General features: G+C 36.3%; 1 protein-coding gene and 1 pseudogene across 5 annotated transcripts in view; both read right to left on the bottom strand.

Moving 5' to 3' along the window:
* LRFN5 (leucine rich repeat and fibronectin type III domain containing 5) overlaps window positions 1–14909 on the bottom strand; it is a 250284-nt gene that overhangs the window by 166953 nt on the left and 68422 nt on the right. The window lies entirely within an intron of this gene.
* LOC101679073 lies at window positions 12927–13389 on the bottom strand (annotated as a pseudogene).

Raw genomic sequence — 14909 nt, 5'->3', positions numbered from 1 at the left:
TCATTTCATACATCACATAATATAACAAAGTATAGGTTATATTTCTCCTTCGTTAAAAGCATTTAAATCATGAGCAGATAGAAGCCAGAAACCTAATTACTTACAATAAGCTTATTCCTCCAGAGATATGTCAAATATTCCAGCTAACATAATAAGTATCTTCTTTATTTCCTCTCTTAAAATATTTTTAGACATTTATTCCCTGTTGAGTGCAAACCAAGGAACTAATAGGAAAGTGACATGATCCTTTGTACTTGATGGTGGCTACGAGATTTGAAAATCAGCCAAGGAAGTGAGTTGTTAGAAGGAAACCTGTCTTAGATATTGACAATAGATAAAGGTGAAAAGGCTATTTGCAAACCCAGAAAAGAAGCTTACAAACTAATAATTGGTTTAAAATAAAAGTGCAGAAGATACAAAGTGCCCTAGCAACTGATAGAATAGGTGACAACATATTTTGGACATGAGAATAAGGAAAATGATGTCAAGTAAATAATAAATCTAGAATACGGAAGTGAAATTCTCATTGGAGGCTAAGTACAAGCAATATAGTACCTGTTATAAAGTACTGAGAAGATGAGATGATGTGAGGGGAAAGTGGAGAAAGAATAATCATACGGCTACTCTGGAAGTTAGAAATCATTCCCCAACCAAAGCTGTGGCTGCTACCATCTAAAGATGGCTTCTGACATTAGGAGAAAGAAGGGAAAAATGAAGAGGGGGAAATCAGTGGGGAGAGATGAACCATGAGAGACTATAGACCCCAAGAAACTGAGGGTTTGGGGGGGGGCGGTGGGCCTAGTGACGGGTATTAAGGAGGATATGTATTGCATGGAGCACTGGGTGTCATACGTGAGCAACGAATCATGGAACACTACATCAAAAACTAATGGTGGACTGTATGGTGACTAACATAACAATAAAAAAATAAAAATAAATATGGCCTCTATATAGAGAATAAGAGAACATTCTAATCAAAAAAAAAAAAATCCCAAAAGCCATTTGGAAATGTCTATTTTGGCCACTGCTAGCCCACAGATTTTTAAAAATATACCATCCTTTATCCACTTCTTGTGGAGCTATTATCTCCTTGAATCTAGAACATAGAGGTCATATTCTCAGTGAAGAACATTTTGAGATAAATAATGGAGCTAACTAGATTGGAATGATAAGCAAATAATTCACAGATTTTTGAGAACCTCTCCATCGTTAGTGCTCTGCTTCATATTATTACCATGAGCATTAAGTCCCATTAAAAGAAAAATTTCCTCGAAAAAGTCCCACTACAAAAACAAAAAGTTAAGTGCTCTCCCCCAGTACTATCTGTACAATAGGGATTTTAAGAAACACTTCAACCTTAAAATAAGACTGGGTCCATAACAGATAGCACCAGCTAGGTGACACTATTTGCAAGGCTGGGACAAGTTTCTCCAGGAAGCTATATGTGCTCTGAATTAGTATCCAATTGGTCCACGAATCAAGGGGTGGAAATGGAAGTGGCCCTACTCACTGTTGCCCTTTATGACTCACTAGCAAAATTACTGCTTCCTGTTTCCATGACTTTATGCTCTGCTAGCCTAGAGATCTTAGTTTCAGAGAAAGCAGTGCTTCCACGAGGAGACACAACAATGATTCCATTCAACTGGAAATTAAGACATTGCCTGTCCATTTTGAGCTCCTCATGTTTCTGGATCAACAAGCAAGGGAGGAAATTATAGTGCTGGCTGGGGTGACTGGTCCTGAATCATGTGAACGTGGATGACTACTCTACAACAGAGATAAAGAACCGTGTCTGGAATATAGGAAATGCCTTGGTTATCTCCTAGTATTACCATGAGCTGTGATAAAGGTCAATGAAAAACTGTAACAACCCCATCTGGATAGTATTACAGATGGCCCAGATCCTTCAATAATGAATCACCCCACCAGTGAAGTACCATGACCATCTGAAGTACTTGCTGAAGGCAAAGGGAATACAGAAAGAGTAGTATAAGAAAGCAGTTACATAAACAAGCTTACAACCATGGGACTTGTTACAAAAATAGGCATTGCAATTGTCATTAGTATTTCCCCCTAATTTTGTTATGAATATTTGTGTGTATATATACATATATTAAGCAAATAACTTTTTTCTTTCCTATTTTTTCTTCCTTTCTTATTCCCTTATCATATGATGAAAGTTGTATTGATTTTATATCAATATTAAAGTATTGTTAATTTTCAATCATAGCATTTGACTTACAAGATATCATGAGAAGAGTAGAACTTCAAGGACTTCACAACCTCATCTGGAGAAGGGACTCGTGTTTTCATTCGTATGCAATATATTTGTATCCTATTAGGTGAAATTATGACCTTATTATTGCCTTACCTTGGAGATTAAATATGGTTTAAGGAGATGTGCATAGGTGTCAAGTTGACAAGGGGTGGACTTGCAATGGTTAATTTGATGTTGACTAAGCTAAAGAATGCCCAGATAGCTGAGAAAATATTATTTCTGAATATATCTGTAAGGCTGTTTCTAGAAGATGTTAGCATTTGAATTGATAAGCCCGGTAAAGCAAATGGCCCTCTTCATGTGATTAGACATCGTCCAATCCATTGAGAATACAAATAGAACAAAAATGTAGAATAAAAGCAAATTCCAATACTCTGCTTAAACAAACGCATTCATCTTTTTCTTCTGCCCTCAGACATTTGTGCTCCGGAATCTTATTTGGGCATTTAGACTGCAATCAGGACTCTTATCATGAGCCCCTTAATTCTCAGGTCTTTGGATTCACACTGAGTTATACCAGCAGCTTTCCAGGTTCTACAGCTTGCAGTCAGCAGAGTATAGGATTTCTTGGGTTCCTTAGCCATATGAACCAATATCTATAATAAATCTCCTCTTAAACATATTTCTCTCTCTATTTATACCCTATTGGTTATTTTTCTCAACTGGACCTTAAAATAATTGGCCCCATGACAGTTCAAAATTCAGAACCTTAAAGGTTTAATGTACTATGACATACAGCAAATTGGAAATTGTTTCTAATCATGAACAAGTAAGTACTTCTGAAGACTAATTTAAGAAACACAAAAATTACCTCAGATTTAAACAGAATCTCCACATGGCTATCTAAAACATGTGGAGGCTGGCTTCCAGAAAGAATCTCCTAATACGAAAAGGTGCTAGACCTTCCATATGCCTCGACTGGAAAGGTAGAAGATTAAAAATATATTACTCTCCGTGAAGAGGAATCTTTTCATTCATAGCATTAAGGTGAAAAGCAAGCCTCCTCTGGCTCAGGTGATCCTAAACTAACTCTGAAGACCAGATTTCTGATTACAGTCTCCACCAGAAATGTACTACCTTGTGGGCCAACTTGATGCCAAAATGCCATCTAAACTCTCTATTTTCAGTGATGAATGCACCTCAGAACCTTGTGCTACAGAATCATTTATGTGTTATGCAGCTTTAGAGCTGAACATGTCTGATGTTCCATTTCCCCACATCCATCTGAATCATCTGCTGCCATAATTATGGGCTCCACTTAGTTACAGGGAAAAAGGGGGAATTAAATATTAAGGCTGGTTCCCAGGAGAGTCATATTTGCAAATACTGCATTTCCCACATACAATGAAAGCTAGAAAAAGATATTTAATCCTTTACAACTCCAAAAAATGAAGCAATACCATCATCCACATTTAGGCTAATTCTAAGCACAGGCAAAGAGGGGAATAAAAATGAAAGTTTGTCTCTAGGAGGGTCATTTTGGAAATGCCACCAATTCTCATATATTAAAATATTATAAAGATGTGCATTCCTTTCTGACCTCAGAGAATAGCATCAATCATCCACACTGAAGTCATTCAGGGATAGGCAATAGGAAGGTATATTCTTAATTCAGGCGTCTTCCTTTTTTTCCTACTTCAGAGAAAAGACTTAGAACTGAGCAGAGGAGAAAGCACTTTGATGTGAAGGACACTCCCTATTGATACACGGAGTTTTAGTTCAGGTAAAAGCTGAGTATTCTGGAAAGTCAAAGAGGGACTTACACATTGTTTGCAGTGTTTTTTGCAAGGTAGTGAATATATTCCTCCCATTTTATTTAAGAAACCAAAATACATGAAGGTCAAAGTCCTCCAAAGGGGGGGAAAAAAAAAAAACCTACACTATTACCGTGTGATACAAAAACAAAAACAAAAAAGCAGACATAATGATGCTGATAAAACACTTGGACATCTCATGTACCACCTGGCAGTACCATCTTAGAGAAGGAAATGTGCTGATTTCCTAGGGCTTTTACAATGAAATGATCATCAAATCTGGGGCATTTACTCTGGGAAATGTGCACAGTATTCTAGACAAGTATTTATAAATAGTCATTCTCCTAAAGGAAAGATGACAAGGAGCAAAAACTGAAGCCCTTTTAAAAAAGCAAACACTTTAGCCGAGAGAGAACACTGTTTTGCTGTCATCGCTCTGAAGGCCAATTCTGTTTAATGGGAAAAAAAAAAAAATGTACTCAGAAAGATAACTGAGAAAACTGGTCAAATAGACTGTAATTAATGCCATTTTTTAAAAGCAGAAAATGTTTTTATTTCATGGACCTGGAAAATAATTTGATTTTTTCAAGGGGAAAAGAAAGGCAGAAATCCAATGCTAGTTTGTAGAAAAGTTTCTTCTAAGGAACCACTTTTGAAACAACATTCATTAAATTTCTCATCAGAAGATAATCAGATGGTGCATAAGCCAGACTCATCATCATCAAATATCACTACCCTTCTTCTGTATTAAAAAGATTGGAAGAAATTAAATTAAGCAATTAAAATAATTGAATTATTTAATTGCTAATTAAATAACACTATATTCCATTTGTGGATAAATACAGACATCATCATCAGCTTTTGAATGGCTATGCTGGAGTCTTAAAATATTTCTAATTTTTAAATTTGTTTCATTTCTTTCTTCTTGAAGTCTTACTAGAAGATCTAACAGGCTATTCCAATAATTAAGTCAGACACTGGAATTTGACAGTGGTATAAGAGCACCATGCTTTGAAGAGCTATCCGGCTTACTCAGATTCTATAAAAATACTCTCTATACTATTTCAGCTTGAAAGAAGGGGGCTGTTTCACCAAGGTCTTTCTATGCCTCAATTGAGAGATAGGAAACTTATACATTTAAGTAGTATTGTATATCCCCTGGTCTCCAGGGAGTGCAGTGGGAATTAATGTGATTAAGCTTATAAAACATACTGAGCCTTTAGACAGAAGCTGGCCTTTTCATAATCAGGATTTTAGTTAACAATTGTGCCAGTGTGTCCACATTGACTCTATTTAGAAGTGTAGGCTGTCTACAAGATGTTGCATTTAGTGTTTAATCATTCTCCTGCCAGCTCCCCAAACCAACTCTATCTTCATCCTTGTAAGTCACTTTGCCTGCCACCTTCACTTCTGGGGCCTCCAAAATCTTCTCTGATGTTTTGCAATCATTCTTGTGAATGACACCTGCAACTCCTACCTTGTAACTCTCATTTGAATCAACTTAGTTTCTTTGGGTGACATTTCAAATCAACAGAGTCCTTTTACTACCCAGTTTTCATCACCTTCCTTCTCTACTTGTTTGCTTTAGGAGAAACTTGGTATTTCCTACACATGAACAGCTATCTTGCCCAAGTGCTCATTACAAAAAGGCCATATTGTCTCTCCTGGCTCCTGATATTGTGTGAAAATGTAGAGAGGGCATGATTCTTGTTAGCCAGGTCACTTCTCATTTAAAATCCTGGCAGTAGAGCAAAAAAAAAACAGACTATGTATCACCCTGAGGAAGGAAGTTAACTTCTCTGAGCTGTGCTATCTTTATCTGTGAAGTAGACAAAAACCTCAATTTCACTAGGCTTCACTGACTTGTGTTTACAAATGAAGTCATGTTAATAATCATTACCAAGATCTCATTCATATTCTCCTTCATCGGCTCCCATAACATCTTTACCCATCTACCAAATCTGTAGAGAATCTTCATACGTCTTACGTCTTCCTGGCAAGACTGCTCTCCCTGGCATTGTCATTGCTCTGCTTGGTTCCGTTTCAATGAATTGCTTGGCCAGGGATCACTTCCTTTAAGGTGGGAAGCTTGTTAACATGCAGTTTCCGAATCCACTGATCTGGGGTAGAGCTTGATGTGCTGCCTTTCTAAAATGTTCCCATATGATGGTGATACTGCTGATAGAGTGGCTCAGTCTGAGAGGTCACAGACTTTCAGACTAGTGTGCTAAACTCAACTTTTCCCTCTGGTGTCCATGACGCTATTACCATTGCCTTGAACCTTCTCATTAGTGAGTGGTCTATGTTGAAGGAGTTCATGTCTCCATCATACTACTCATTTTCCTAAGTATTACACCAATTATTACAGCAGCCTTTCTTCCTGACAGTAGAGCACACATGGTAACATATAGCCTCACTGGGGGAAATATTCCATCTTCCACATCAGAAACTCCTATTTGAAAACTAATGTTGTTTTTTTTTTTGTTTTGTTTTATTTTGTTTTTAAGATTTTATTTATTTGACACAGAGAGAGAGATCACAAGTAGGCAGAGAGTCATGTAGAGAGAGGGGGAAGCAGGCTCCCTGCTGAGCAGAGAGCCCGATTCAGGGCTCGATCCCAGAACCCTGAGATCATGCCCTGAGCCAAAGGCAGAGGCTTAACCCACTGAGCCACCCAGGTGTCCCACTAATGGTTTTTTGATAAACCCATTTTGGTCTGGTATCTTCTGTTTTAGGAGACATTCTTACATTCTTTCCCAAGAAAATCCTTAATCCTCCTTATAAATTATCTTCAATGTGTTTTGCCTGATGAGTTCACCATATATTACTGGCCTGAACTTTAGTAGTAGGAAATAGCTTAAATACATTAGGTCTCCCATATTATAATTATTACTTTCAAGAGTTGTTATGTAATAAAAAAAAATACACATCATATGGTTCATAATGTTTGTTCAAAAGTGTTATCCATTCCTCCTGTCCATCAATACTTAATAGGCACTTGAAGTGATCAGCATTCAGTAAACATTTCCCTTAACAGTCATAGTTCTACAGTAGCAGCTAGCTGATTAGCAGACCCTAAATTTAAAAATGTGTTTTTAGACATAGATCCAGCAGATATACATGGAGTACCAAATATCTATTAGGGATACACCAGGAAATAAACCAGATAAAAATCACTTCTCTCATGGAGAGAATATTATGGAGGGGGAATTAGAATCAGAAGGTCACTCTAGTATTTTGTTTGCATTAGCTGTGAGCAAAGTTCCCATCTACAGTAAGTCCTTGGTATGTATACCTAAGCCCCTATTGTCCAAAGTTGTAGCCATCATCTTCACCAGTACAAAGAACAAGAGAGATCAATCATCTTATATCCTAATCCCAACTCTTTTGTAAGAGATTCGTGTTTTGGGGCAAGTAATTTAATTTCTTGATTATGAGCGTCCTCATCTATAAATTATAAGCATTTGGACTGTATTACCTCTAAACTTCTCCTCAACCATATTGATCTACTATATTATTATATACTCCACAGCAGTTCAAAAGTGGGATTCATTTTCTCCCTCCTTGACAAGTTCAAGAACTGGCTTGTATGATTTCTTTCCATCCCATATTTGCAGACATCTGTACTCATTTTAATAATCACATTGTGGAGCTCACACCATAATCATCTTAAAGAAACTTCTCTCCTTCAAGCCATTCATGATAATATTCACCCTGTATCAGTCATCTATGCCTTGTGTAACCATGTTTTATAATTTATCACCTCATACCATATCAGAATCCCAAGGTTTCAAATACCTTTTCACCCCCAGATCTAAAAAGTAATACATTTCCCTCTTTATACTCATCAGAAACTTAGACTAAAGTGCCTTCTAACTCACTCAACTCACTGGTTCATCTCTAGCTACTTTTATTTCCCCTGAAATATATGGCCAGCTATTCCCATGCAATCCTTACTCCGCTCCACAGTTAGGTTCTGTGATACTATCAGCAGTAGTCACCAGTCCCTTCATACCCTCAGCTATTTCTCCATAGCTTCTCCTGGGCTGCAGAACATAGATGGAGAAAACATCAACACCAGGCATCTATTCTGCCAAAAATGTATGTGTCTCATAGAAAAGTACACTATTAATGTTGCTTTAAAAGTGCTTTAGTCCTGTCTTGCTGATTTTTTCCCTGATCTATAAATCTCCTTTCTTCACTCTTAACAGATATTCTTTCCTCCTATTCCCCTGATGTGAACAGCCTACAAATATGCTTTCCCTCATCAGTTTGTTTTTTTATTGTTTAAACAACAACAACAACAAAAAATAGGTCTTTTTCTCTTTCCATGGTTACTACTCTCAACTCTGATGTTCTTACTTTATTTCTTTTGTTGCCTTTGTAATATTCCTCCTTTCAATTTTACTACTGACCATATCTCCATATAAAATTCATGTCAGGGTACCTGAGTGGTTCATTGGCTAAGTGTCCAACTCTCGATCCCAGCTCAAGTCTGGATCTCATGATTGTGAGTTTAAGCCTTCAAGGCCCATGTTGAGCTCTATGCTGGGCTTCAAGCCCTTTTTTATATAAATAAATAAGTAAATAAATAAAGTGCAGATCATTTTCTGATTAGTCTTTGGTGTTGACTCAATAACCCTGTTTTCTATAAGGCCCTCATCCTCACAATATTAATGTCACATAAACAGGTAAGGACATGACCTCATGAAGTATGTGAATTTTTACACTATAACCAAAGTCAGTTGGAAATAAAACAGCCCAGCTGTACTCTAGAAGTTCCTAATCTCAGAAGTTATGTTTACACTTTTAAAGATGAATCAAGTTCTGAGGTACTTAAGTGGTTCGGTCAGTTAAGCCTCAGACTTGGTTCCGGCTCAGGTCATGATCTCAGAGTCATAGGATGGAGCCCCTCATAGGGCTCCATGCTCAACACAGGGTTTGCTGGAGATTCTTTCCCTCTCTCTCTGTCTTTCTGCTCCTCTCCCCTCTCATGCTCTCTCTCTCTCAAACAAATTAATACAATCTTTAAATAATAATATGAAACAAGTTCTTCCTGAAATCACCTTACCTTTGTAAACTGCAGAAACTCTTTCCCCAAACTCCCTTCATATTCTTTTGACATGTTGCTCTATCTCTCATTGGAGTTTGTAACATTTTCACATGTATTTCTTAAAATGGTGCCTTAGTCTTGCCCTTCAGGGTGGGGAGGTAGTTACCAAGGAAACTAAGAAACAGGCATGAGCAGGTCAGTTGTTAGTGAGATCCTTGCTCTGCTTGTATTTAACAAGGGTAGTAGAACTTCCACTCCTTACTGCCACAGGTGTGCTCCCCATACCAGAAGCATTTCATCATCTGGCAGCTTATCAGAAAATCAGAATTGTAGGCCCTACCCCTGAGACTTAGTAGGTCAGGATCTTCATTTTCACAAAAACTCCTTGGTGATGCCTGTGTATGTTAATGTTTGAAATGCATTGATTTAATTCTCACTACTCTGGTGAGTGGTAAAAATGGGGAAAAAACCTGCAAGTCTGTCATCTACTTTTTCCCATTTTGTATTTTCTCAAACTTTCTTCAACTTATACTCTAATAAATCCATTAGCTTATACAGTTTCATTTCTACAAACTAACTTTGATTAGTTTTCTGTTTTTCATACAATAGATGCTTCTTATCAGTACTCCATACTCAATTCCTGGAACAGTTATAACCAGCAACCTTTTTTTTTAACCACCCACTCACCCAGTGACCCTACATAGAGGCTTATTGCCAATGCTGATTTATTTGTCAGAGAGAGAGAGAGAGAGAGCACAAGCAATGAAAATGGCAGGCAGAGGGGGAGAGAGAAGCAGACTCCCCGCTGAGCAAGGAGTCTGAGGAGGGACTTGATCCCAGAACCCTGGAATCATGACCTCACAGCCACCCAGGCATCCCAATTACTGCCAATCTACTATGTGTTGCCAATTATCTCCAAATTTATAAATCATAAACAGTAAAATCAGATGATTTAGGAATCGGAAGGGGTTTGGAGATCATTAATCCAACTCCTTTCATGGTGTCTGGCACAAAGCATGCCATTAATAAATATTTGCCAAATACAAAAAAAAAAAAAAAGAGAGAGAGAGAGAAAACTGATTTCACAGAGAATAGATAATTATCTCTCAATAGCAGAACAAGACTAGAATCCAGTCTCTGAAATCTTCCCCAGTTCTCCTTGCTCTCAATTATCCAGTTCAGTCCTTGCTCCCTTCCGTGTCCCTACAGCACTGAATCTCAGCCTTCACTGCAAAAGAGAACCACCTGAGGAGATTTAAACATACTGATTCCATTCACAAATACAAGTGAAAAGATTCTTGTATCCAAGGAACCTCCAATGAGTAACATGTAAAAATAGAAAGACATGTGGATTGTCAATATGATGAAAGGACTGACGGTTATCACTTTTTCCAAGTCGAGTCCATAAGATATATACATAACATGTAAGAAATTTGTTTCTTTATTGATTCTGTCGCTTTATATAAGATGTCTGAGCATCCAGACATTAGATGGAATCAAATAATTAAAAATGATCTTTATTCCTGAGAAGTATCTGATTAAGAACTAAGTGAAATTTGCAGTCCGGTGCTATTCGGTGTCTCGTTGAAGTGCATGGAGGTATCTGTATCAGAAAGAAGTCATTTAAACTGTGATCTGAAGGAAGGATAGAATTTGAATAACTTGAGATGAGGAGGAATAGAATCTGACACGGGAGACACAGACGTACCTAAGAGAAGTCAAATACAACCTTGACTCTTCCAGGAGGAAGGGAATTAAAAGTGTTAAAAAGGGAAGAGTGATTGCTATATGCCAAACACAATTCTTTTTTTTTTTTTTAATGTTTAATAAACTTTCATTATTTTTTTAATTTTTTATTTTTTATAAACATATATTTTTATCCCCAGGGGTACAGGTCTGTGAATCACCAGGTTTACACACTTCACAGCACTCACCAAAGCACATACCCTCCCCAATGTCCATAATCCCACCCCCTTCTCCCAACCCCCCTCCCCCCAGCAACCCTCAGTTTGTGAGATTAAGAGTCACTTATGGTTTGTCTCCCTCCCAATTCCATCTTGTTTCATTGATTCTTCTTCTACCCACTTAAGCCCCCATGTTGCATCATCACTTCCTCATATCAGGGAGATCATATCAATGTTACATGTGTCAACCTCATTTAATCCTAACAGTATCTAGTAATGGTAAGTATACTTTTTCATCCCAATTTCACAAATAAGGAAACTGTAGCATCTAGAGAAAGAGTATTTTGCCCTTGCTTACCTACTAAAGCTAGAACTTGAAAATGAATTAAGCCTCTGGCTTTCAGAAGGACTAGTATTAGGAATACAGGAAATACATCCCTGTAGACCTTGCAACATGGCCAGACACTGAATAAATAGATTTTGAATCAAGATTTGACTCTGAGGTATTTTATCCCTCCTGAACATATTGTGAGATATTGAAGCTTCTTTGGCTTGGAAACTATCTGAGACAAAGTGATGCTTTAGAAAGATTTATTTAACAATCTTGTTCGAAGAGAGGTGGATTGTTGAAAGAGGTACTGGAGTCAAAGAAACAGGATTAATTGCCTTAAGTGAGGTGAGGAAGAACAAATACAGATGATGAGTTAGAGCATCTGCTATCTAAGATTTAAGAGAAGGAAGCAAGATGTTACAAGTAGGGGGAAAATACTTTAAAGAGGAAAATGCTATTTAGTTGCCCTTCATTTTTAGGATAAAATAATTATTAGTTTCTTATTAAGATAATTTTTAGACTTCAGGAAAGATAGTCCAAATTCTCATCATATGCTATTATCGTATTAAGAATTTGATTTCTTTTTAAAATTATAAATTTTCTTGATAATAGAAATATCTTTAAATAACTTTGTAAAATATTCTAGACATATTTTCAAAGTATTGCCATATTAGAAAATGAATTCCCTTTGTAGCCAAGGATGACCTTTACAGACTAATAATAAATTAAAAGAAAAATAGATATTAGTATTTTTAGTTCCAAATTCTAATGTTCCATTTTGCTAACATTTTGTCCTTGCAGAGGCAGTTCAAGGTTTTTACAAAATAATAAAATAGAAGCTTTTAAAGCTAAAATAGAACATATAGGAAATGATAGCACAATGTAATAGAATTCATCATCATTGAAGGAATATTAGCTGGAAGTTAGAAAATAGAAAATTTAGTCCATTTCTCCCACTACCATGCTTTCTGACATTATGTAAATGTAACCTTCCTGGGTCTTTATTTTGCTATAGGCTGAAATAAAAATGATTCAAATTTCAGGACTATTCCAGTGAGAAATTAAGACTTTATAACTTAACAAAATATAACCAAAGATGAAATTTAAAACAATGAACTCCAGAGGCCCAAAGATCCACTGTGCCAAAATAATGAATGAAATTAATATTGTTACAGATGGCTTGAAACATAAATTATAGAAATATAATTTATTTTGAGTTTCTCAAAGGGATACTTTCCCTAATTAACATTTTTTATTCAATTTATATATATTTTTGAATAGGTAATGTGTCTTTGCTATTCATAAATCAAAAACATACACAAAATAATATAGGAAAAAGTTTCCTTCTAATCCCTATGTTCATATATCCAGTTCCCACATGAGACCTTCAATAATACACATTCTCCCAGAGTTTCATACATATATGAATACTTTTATTCATATCTAAAAAATACATATTTTTATTGGACTGTATTTTTGCTTTATGCTATTTACTTCACATACCATACAGCAACAACTTCCTCCTCCTCTTCCTCCTCCTCTTCTTCTTCTTCTTTTCTGTTAAACAAGCTCTGGCTAGTTTTATTAAAGAAAACTTTTTCATGAGTTACTTTTCACCAGTCTGTTCTGGCATGGCTTCTAATGATATCATTATCACTTGGATCAATGATAGTCAGTGTGCATACTCTGTAGTATTTCCCACATGCTGTGCCCAATTCAATATTATTGCCACTGTAGTGACACTAGTTTGGGCCAATAGTGTTCCATTTCAGATCTCCATGAGGCTGGGCAGTTGTTGGTGAGGATGACCAGTTCCCCTTTACTATGTCTGGTCATTTGTAGAGTCTGCTTGTACCCCACCGTGTACTTTCCACTTTTCATATTGAATTGGAGCCTAGAGTTGATTGACTCCAGCAACTTTTTCATCTTCTTTGCAGCCACCATCTTCCTGCTTTAGGTATGGGATGGCCCCAACCAAGAGTGGCCACCAAAATAGCCAGGACAGAGAAAGGAAAGAGCTCCCACAATGCTTTGATTCTCTGCCAGTATAACTTGGTCGCCTGTATAAAAAATTTCCTTATTCATTTTGTTTTTGTTTTTTTTAATTATTAGAGTTTGAGAGCTTTCTGTCATACGGGCATACCTTAATTCACTTAACCATCAAACACTATAAAAGCTTAAGCTGTTTCTGCTACTATAATAATACTATAGTATAATTTTTTTGACACGCTTGTTTGTGTGTGTGTGTGTGTGTGTGTGTGTGTGCACATGTGTGTTTTAAATAAACTCTACCCCCAAAGTGAGGCTCGAATTCATGACTCCATCAAGAGTTGCATACTCTCTCAAATGAGCCAGGCAGGCATGCAACAGTATAAAGTTTTATATAAATTTTATTTCATGAATATGTAACTATACAACTAGTAATAAACTTCTAGAAGAAGAAATGCCTGTTAACAAGATGCATAGAGTTTTAATATTTATAGATCTTCTAAAACTGTCCAACATGTGAGATGTACTGTTTACACCCTCACAAGCAGCACATATTATTTTGTTACTAACAATTATACCAATAGTGAGGGTTTAAGAATCTTACAAATACTAATCAATTCAAGAGATTAAATTCTATCAGTGTTGCTTTAATTTGAATTTCTATTGGGATTCTGATGGACATTAGGGTTAGGATTAGGACTTCATTCCGTAACTGTAGGAACCACTATATCATCTTATCTTATTAAAAGTCCACCCCTTGTGGTGCCTGGGTGGCTCAGTGGGTAAAGCCTCAGCCTTCGGCTCAGGTTATAGTCCCAGGGTCCTGGGATCGAGCTCTGCATCGGGCTGTCTGCTCGGCAGGGAGCCTGCTTTCCCCCTCTCTGTCTCTGCCTACTTGTGATCTCTGTCAAAAAAATTAATAAAAAATCTTTAAAAAAAACAATAAAAGTCCACCCTTTTTGTTTAATTTTTATCTTATTCTTGATTTCTAGAACATCTTAGCAATATTAGCACACTTCTATGCTATAAATTGCAAATAGTTTTCCCTGTCTTTGTATTTGATTTGTGTATCTTTGCAATACAGATTTTATTCTAATGTAACTGATTTTTAAATGTAATGTTTTTCCTTCTATGGTTTCCAGATTAAGAATTATGGCTATGAAGCTCTGTTCCATTGTAAGATTATATATTTCCTCAGCTTTTCTTCTTATATTATTAAGAGTTCATATACATATAAATGTTTTATCTATTCCTCTTGGAATATGTTTTTTGTTGTTTTGTTTGTCTACATATTTGCCAAGATTATTCATCTTTATTTTCCACTTTCTTCTTCTCTCCTACAGGGCACAAGTGCTTGAAAAATAATAAGCAATTACCAACATATACATGCATATGTACATATATATTTATATATACATTGAATGTTTAGAAGAATAGAAGCCAGAGTTAAAAAAAACAGATAAAGTCAGTGGTACTCAACGAAGATAAGTACACAGTGTCCTTGGCTTGGTTATTCTTCAGGAAATCATATTTCCATATAAACTCTGCCTGATATCTGGTGTAAAGATACTAATTATTTAAAAAAAAAAACTCAAACTAA

The sequence above is a fragment of the Mustela putorius genome, unplaced genomic scaffold (genome assembly GCF_011764305.1).
Source record: "Mustela putorius furo isolate JIRA1106 unplaced genomic scaffold, ASM1176430v1.1 tig00003898_pilon_pilon_pilon, whole genome shotgun sequence".
Taxonomy (NCBI): domain Eukaryota; kingdom Metazoa; phylum Chordata; class Mammalia; order Carnivora; family Mustelidae; genus Mustela; species Mustela putorius.
This window is presented reverse-complemented; position numbering and strand designations above follow the sequence as displayed.